We start from the raw sequence: 8,684 nt of genomic DNA, 5'->3' as shown, positions 1-8,684 counted from the left end.
TTTATGTATATATAAGGCAGAGGTTGATAGATACTTGATTGGTCAGGGCATGAAGGGATACAGTGAGAAGACAGGAGAATGGGGATAAGAGGAAAATTGGATCAGCCACGATGAAATGGTGGAGCAAACTCAATGGCCAAATGGCCTAATTCTGCTCTTATATATTTATGGTCTTATGTATGGTTTGACTACATTTGAAAAGACAAGGCCTGATCACAGACAGTTATCAGAGCAAATCCTGCCTCACTAACTTGACCTTTTTGAGGAGGTAACTGAGAAGGCTGATGAAGGCAAAGTGGCAGATGTTGTCGAAATGGATTTTAGTCAGGCATTTGAAAACATCTTGCATAGCAGGCAAGCCCAGAAACTTAAGGCATATGGGAACCAAGGTGAGCTGGCTAATGGGATCCAAGATTGGACTGGTAATGTGTCTTGGTGTAATGATGCTTTTTTTTGATTGCAAGTCTATTACCAGTAGTATACCACAGGCATCTGTGTTTGCAAACTTGTGTTTATGATATATATTAAAATCTTGAATATGAATATAGGCAGTATGATTACTATGATTATAGATGGCATGAAAACTGGTGGTGGTGGATAGCAAAGAAGATTGACTAAGTCTACAATAGTTTATAGATCAAGTATAAAGTTGCGTGGCGAGTTAGCAAATGGAATTTGATACCAAGAAGTACAGCATCTCTTACTACAGTGACTGATCAATCAAATAGCAATTATGACACACAGTTGTGCCAGATGTACATGGTCAAGCAGGTCTTTGTACTTGAAGTGGTGCAGAATCATATTGTGCATTTATACACTCAGGTGTTTTCAGAACAATATAAAATCTTTCTGTGAAATCAGCCTGTACTTTTAAAACAAAGCAATAAAAAAGGTCTTCAGGTTTGGCTTATATCAAGGATTGCAGCAATTTGCAGTGCAGTGAAGAAAAGATGATATGGAATTAGTGGGAAAGGTCATTACTAAGGGAATAATTGAGTCATAAGGAAAATAAATAGTCAAATCAAGTCATTTTTCACAAATGATGAAGTCATGCAAAGCTAAGGTACCATTCAGAAAGGATTCACAGGATCACAAGTACAGAGTGGTCAGAAGGTGGAAGGAGACCACTCACTCTGGCACCTCGATGTTAGCTCTACACAGGAACATTCCAACTTCACACCATTTTCCCACAGATCCTAGAGAGGGAAGGACACCGAGGGGACTCAGAGAACATGAACAGTCACATAACAGTGCAGACCAGTAATTCAAGATTCAAGATTGTTTAAATCATTTCTTGTAAATAAATGTAAAGGAGAGAATGAAATAATTGTTACTCTGGATGCAGCACAAATCACAAAGGAGAGAGAACACAATAATAATAAAAAACACAATAAATCTAAATACATAAGATATCTAAATACAGTACTTAAGATGCCTTATATACATTGATTGTTTGTCAATAAACTGAAGCTAGGCAGTGCATAAGGTGATGTGCAGGAGATAATAAAGTAGTAGTGGAGTTAGCGGGTGGAGATGTTGATCCCTCTTAACATTTTGGGAAAGTAACAGTTTTTGAGTCTGGTGGTCCTGGCATGGATGCTACACAGCTTCCTCCCTGACAGGAGTGGAGCAAACAGTCCATGAGCAGGGAGGATGAGATCCTTCATGATGTTACTGGCTCTTTCCTGGTGCCTTTCTGTATATATGTCCTTGATAGTAGATAGGCTGGTACCAGTTGGGCAGTTTTGATTACACATTGTAAAGCCTTTCTGCCCACCACAGTGCAGTTTCCATACCAAACAGAGATACTACTTGTCAGAATGTTCTCTACTGAAGGATTATGGGGAGAAGGCAGGGGAATGGGGTTGAGAAGGACATGGATCAGCCATGATTGAACGGTGGAGCAGACTCGATGGGCTGAATGGCCTAATTCTGCTCCTATTTCTTATGATCTACTGTGCATCTGTAGAATGACATGTGTATGGATGTGCAAAGTCCAGTTCTCTTCAGAAAGTAGTGATGCAATTAATGGATAGTAATTATGAAACTGGAGTGGGTGAAGATATGCTTTGTGTGCCAAGTTACCTCTGGAAGAGTTTAGGAATACCAAGTTTGTTGATGGATTAAGGTGCATGCCTCACCTCTTTTCTCCCTAATGATATAGATCACCTGACATCCTCTTTTGGAGTGTTGCGGGACATCTGGGTTCAAAAGTCGATACAGTGTTAATGTCACTCCAGCCCTCTGTTCTCGTTGTGTTGGTATTGCGCTATACACCAGTAAACAGTATCTGCAAATGCCTCTGTAAATACACTGATACCAGCACAATCACAATATTTCTTTATTTAAACTGGCAATGAATATCCCATTTTAAAATGGCTTTGATAGTTACAAAGAAAATAATCTAATTTCAGTGTTTTGATGACAAGCAATTTGAGCTGTTTTCTGATATATTTTGCTTTCGTTCAACCTTTTTAACATCATAATGACTTGTATCAAGATAATATTCTTTATGCTTTCTCTGAGACAATTTTGTATTTCTGGCATTGTATTTTTTCAAATTTCTGTTTAAAATCAAAACTAATTGTGATAGTACTTTGATGACATTATGTCTTGTCATATTTTTTGTTTTGCATTGTCCATTAATGATGACTTCTTTGTGCTTCTCTCTGACTCTTCAGCAAATTATATAGGAAATAGGAGTAGAAGTAGGCATTTGGTCCTTTATGCTTGTTCCACTTTCAATATGTCCATTTTTTATCTTGTACCTCAGCACCTGCTTCATATTTCTCTGCACCTATTTCCCTTGATTCCCTTAATATCAGCTTTCTACGAAGAATAGCATTATTATGCTTAAGTGGTAGATAGATATGTACTTCAGAAAGAAACAGAAGGATAGACTGAGAGTATTGAATGCTGTAAGCTCATGTGAAGTGAAAACATGGGCGTGGATTTTGGTCTGAATCACCTGCAACGTCAATATAATACTAATTAAGTGAAGCGATCATGTGTCCAGTCCCAAGTGAGCACATCTGCCCCTACTTCAGGCCTGAATTGCCTTTCTTACTTAAATAGATGGTTTGGTTGTGAAAAAACATTTACTGAGTTTTTGAGCATTGCTGTTCCAGTCAGACGTACTGAACTATATCAAGTGCAGAGAAAATAGCATCTCATTGTATCTAAATTCAGCTTCAGCTTTATATTTTCTCAATTACATCTCTACAGTCATTAAATGTTCCATTTCTTGTTATTTTCTTGTAAACAATCTTCATTTTCGTGGGTCAGTTTGGCTTGGTTAGAAACTCTCACCCGACCCAATTTAGAAGATTGTGAGCTCAGATTACGCATTAAAGTCAAAGTTTGTAATCTAGACTACCCTTAGGTAGTATAGTGATCAAGTGGAGATTCTGCTGTGTGTAAATGATGCCGGGTCCAGGATTTCAGCCTTGTTTTTTAACATAGTTCCTGCAAACTAATTGATGGAGACCGATTGTTGGTCAACAACCCATTACCAACATAATAGGCATTGCCAAGCTAGCATCAGAATTCCACACCAGTTTTTTTTAAATGCTTGGCTACATATTGTGGTGTGAAAAGGTACTGTATAAAGGAAATGTATTGTTTCTCCCACGATACATACTTCTCTCCTCTCAGATTACTTCGGTCCTTTATCTTTTCCACCTATCACCTAGCAGCTTCTCACTTCATAACCCTCCCCTACCCACTCATCCACCTTCTCCCTCACCTGGTCTTGCCTGTCCTATCCAGCCATTTACCTCTCCTACCCACATGGCTTCAGCTATTACCCTCTAGGTATTCTCCTTCCTCACCCCTCACTTGTTGATTCTAGCATTTTCCCCCTTTCTTTCCAGTACTAAGAAGGGTCTCGGCCTGAAATGTTGGCTGTTGGTTCATTTCCATGGATGCTGCCTGACCTGCTGAGTTCCTCCAGCATTTTCTGTGTGTTGACCTGCCAGCTTGTACTCCTTCCCTGCCCTCACCCCAACTTTTGTAGCTTCTTCCCCCTTCTTTTTCAGTCCTGACGACGAGTCTCAGCATGAAATGTCAAGTGTTTATTCTCCTCCATATGCCTGATTTAGAAACATAGCATCACAGAAAACTTACAGCACAATATAGGTCCTTCGGCCCACAAAGCTGTGTCGAACATGAACTTACTTTAGAAATTACCTAGAGTTACCCATAGCCCTCTATTTTACTAAGCTCCATGTACCTATCCAGGAGTCTTTTAAAAGACCCTATTGTATCCACCTCCACCACCATTGCCAGCAGCCCATTTGACGCACTCACCACTCTCTGTGTAAAAAAATTATCCCTGAAATCTCTTCTATACCTACTTCCAAGCACCTTAAAACTGTGTCCTCTCATGTTCACTGTTTCAGCCTGGGGAAAAAGCCTCTGACTATCCACACATTCAATGCCTCTCATCATCTTATACACCTCTGTCAGGTCACCTCTCATCCTCCGCTGCTCCAAGGAGAAAAGGCCAAGTTCACTCAATCTATTCTCATAAGTCATGCTCCCCAATCCAGGCAACATCCTTGTACATCTCCTCTGCACCCTTTCTATAGTTTCCACATCCTTCCTGTAGTGAGGTGACCAGAAATGAGCACAGTACTCCAAGGGGGGTCTGACCAGGGTCTTATATAGCTGTACATTAACTCTCAGCTCTTGAACTCAATTCCACAGTTGATGAAGACCAATGCACTGTATGCCTTCTTAACCACACAGTTAACCTGCCCAGCAGCTTTGAGTGTCCAATGGATTTGGACCCCAAGATCCCTCTGCTCCTCCACACTGCCAAGAGTCTTGCCATTAATACTATATTCTGCCATCATATTTGACCTACTAAAATGAACCACCTCACACATACCTGGGTTGAACTCCATTTGCCACTTCTCAGCCCAGTTTTGCATCCTATCAATGTCCCGCTGTAACCTCTGACAGCCCTCCACACTATCCACAACACCCTCAACCTTTGTGTGATCAGCAAATTTACTAACCCATCCCTCCACTTTCTCATCCAGGTCAATTATCAAAATCATGAAGAGTAAGGGTCACAGAACAGATCCCTGAGGCACACCACTAGTCACCGACCTCCATGCAGAACATGACCTATCTACAACCACTCTTTGCCTTCTGTGGGCAAGCCAGTTCTACATCCACAAAGCAAGGTCCCCTTGGATCCCATGCTTCTTTATTTTCTCAATAAGTCTTGCAAGGGGTACCTTATCAAATGCCTTGCTGAAATCTTTATACACTACATCAATTGCTCTACCTTCATCAATCTGTTTGGTCACATCCTCAAAAAATTCAATCAGACTCACAAGGCACAACCTGCCTTTGACAAAGCCATGCTGACTGTTCCTAATCATATTATGCCTCTCCAAATGTTCATAAATCCTGCCTCTCAGGATCTTCTCCATCAACTTAATAAACACTGAAGTAAGACTCACTGGTCTATAATTTCCTGGGCTATCTTTGCTCCCTTTCTTGAATAAGGGAACAACATCTGCAACCCTCCAATCCTCCAGAACCTCTCCCGTCCCCATTGATAATGCAAAGATCATTGCCAGAGGCTCAGCAATCTCCTCCCTCACCTTCCACAGTAGACTGGGGTATATCTCATCCGGTCCCAGTGGCTTATCTAATTTGATGCTTTCCAAAAGCATCCTCTTTCTTAATGCTTGTATGATCAACCTTTTCTGTCCGTTGTAAGTCATCCCTACAATTGCCAAGTGAATTTCTGCAGTGAATACCAAAACAAAGTATGGTTTAATTACCTCTGCTGTCTCCTCTGGTTCCATACACACTTTTCCACTGTCACACTTGATTGGTCCTATACGCTCACATCTTATCCCCTTGCTCTTCACCTACTTCTAGAATGCCTTGGGATTTTTCTTAATAATACTCACCAAGACCTTCTCATGGCCCTTCCTGGCTCTCCTAATTTTATTCTTAAACTTCTTCCTGCCAGCCTTATATTTTCAAGATCTCTATCATTACCTGGATTTTTGAACATTTCGTAAGTTTTGCTTTTCTTCTTGACTAGATTTTCAACAACCTTTTTACACCATGGTTCCTGTACCCTACCGTCATTTCCCTGTGTCATTGAAATGTACCTATGCAGAACACTATGCAAATATCCCCTGAACATTTGCCACATTTCTGCCGTATATTTCCCTGAGAACATCTGCTCCCAATTTATGCTTCCAAGTTCCTGCCTGATTGCTTCATATTTCGCCTTACTCCAATTACACGTTTTCCGAACTTGTCTGCTCCTATCCCTCTCCAGTACTATGGTAAAGGAGAGAGAATTGTGACCACTATCTCCAAAATGCTCTCTCACTGAGAGACCTGACAGTTGACCAGATTTGTTTTCCAATACATGTTAAGTACAGCCCCTCCTCTTGTAGGCTTATCTACATATTGTGTCAGGAAATCTTCCTGAACACACCTAATAAGTTCCACCCTATCTAAACCCCTTGCTCCGGGGAGATGCCAATCAATATTGAGGAAATTAAAATCTTCCATCAGCATTTTGTGTTTTGCTCTGGATTTCCAGCATCTGCCAATTCTCCTGTGGACTAATTTGTATTTTTGATCAAAGAAAGTTTATTTCAGCCATATATGTTAAGAATATCAGTTGTTGGTAATGCTTGAGATTTGGAGGCTGATTGTTCTGCTGCCTCATTCTGAAGTTCTGATAGCTGAGAGTAAAGTGCTGCTCTTCCATGATGTGTTGTGGCTCACCTCAGTCATAAAATCAGAAGTTTGTTTGCTGTGCTATATAAATCCTCTTTTGCATCACGCATTAATCCATCCATGTTAAGTAACCTTTTCTACAGGGCTTAACGTAATCACATTATCATCCTGTGCTGTGGAAAACATTACTGATCCTGTGAGGACCATTGAGATTAGGACCAATCAAGTGTGACAGTGGAAAAGTGTGTATGGAACCAGAGGTACTTAATGAGTACTTTGCTTCCATATTCACTACAGAAAAGAATCTTGGCAGTTGTAGGGATGACTTACAGTGGGCTGAAAAGCTTGAACATGTAGATATTAAGGAAGAGGATGTGCTAGAGCTTTTGGAAAGCATCAGGTTTGATAGGTCGCCAGGACTGGACGAGATGTACGCCAGGTTACCGTGGGAGGCGAGGGAGGAGATTACTGAGCCTCTGGTGATAATTTTTGCATGATCATTGGTGGCGGGAAACGTTCTAGAGGATTGGAGGTTTGTGGATGTTGTTCTCTTATTCAAGAAAGGGCATAGAGATAGCCCAGGAAATTATAGACCAGTGAGTCTTACTTCAGTGGTTGGTAAGTTAATGGTGAAGATCCTGAGAGGCAGGATTTATGAACATTTGGAGAGACATAATATGATTAGAAATAGTCATCATGGCTTTGTCAAAAGCAGGTCGTGCCTTATGAGCCTGATTGAATTTTTTGAGAATGTGACTAAACAGTTTGATGAAGGTAGAGCAATAGATGTAGTGTATATGGATTTCAGCAAGGCATTTGATAAGGTACCCCATGCAAGGCTTATTGAGACAGTAAGGAAGCATGGGATCCAAGGGGACCTTGCTTTGTGGATCCAGAATTGGCTTGCCCACAGAAGACAAAGAGCGGTTGTAGACTGGTCATGTTCTGCATGGAGGCCGGTCACCAGTGGTGTTCCTCAGGGATCTGTTCTGGAACCCCTACTCTTTGTCATTTTTATAAAGACCTGGATAAGGAAGTGGAGGGATGGGTGAGTAAATTTGCTGATGACACAAAGGTTGGGGGTGTTGTGGATAGTGTGGAGGGCTGTCAGAGTCAGAGGCTATAGTGGGACATTGATAGGATGCAAAACCAGGCTGAAAAGTGGCAGATGGCGTTCATCCCAGATAAGTGTGAGAGGTAGTTCATTTTAGTAGGTCAAATATGATGGCAGAATATAGTATTAATGTTAAGACTGTTGGCAGTGTGGAGGATCAGAGGAATCTTGGAGTCCGAGTCCATAGGACATTCAAAGCTGCTGTGCAGGTTGACTCTGTGGTTAAGAAGGCATACGGTGCATTGGCCTTCATCAATCATAAGATTGAGTTTTAGAGCTGAGAGGTAATGTTGCAGCTATATAAGACTCTGGTCAGACCCCACTTGCAGTACTGTGCTCAGTTCTGATCGCCTCAATACAGGAAGGATGTGGAAACCATAGAAAAGGTGCAAAGGAGATTTAGAAGGATGTTGCCTGGATTGGGGAGCATGCCTTATGAGAATAGGTTGAGTGAACTTGGCCTTTCCTCCTTGGAGCGACGGAGGATGAGAGGTGACCTGATAGAGGTGTACAAGATGATGAGAGGCTTTCTCCCAGGGCAGAAATGGCTAGCACGAGGGAGCACAGTTTTAAGGTGCTTGGAAGTAGGTACAGAGGAGATGTCAGGGGTAAGTTTTTTACGCAGAGAGTGGTGAGTGCGTGGAATGGGTTGCCAGCGACTGTGGTGGAGGCAGATACAATAGGGTCTTTTAAGTGACTACTGGATAGGTACATGGAACTTAGAAAAATAGAGGGCTATGGGTAACCCTAGGTAATTTCTAAGGTAAAGTCATGTTCGGCACAGCTTTGTGGGCTGAAGGGCCTCTATTGTGCTGTCGGTTCTCTAGGTTTCTAGTGAGAGAATAGA

The sequence above is a fragment of the Mobula birostris genome, chromosome 12 (genome assembly GCF_030028105.1).
Source record: "Mobula birostris isolate sMobBir1 chromosome 12, sMobBir1.hap1, whole genome shotgun sequence".
NCBI lineage: Eukaryota > Metazoa > Chordata > Chondrichthyes > Myliobatiformes > Myliobatidae > Mobula > Mobula birostris.
The sequence above is the reverse complement of the archived record's forward strand: the minus strand, read 5'-3'. Positions refer to the sequence as shown.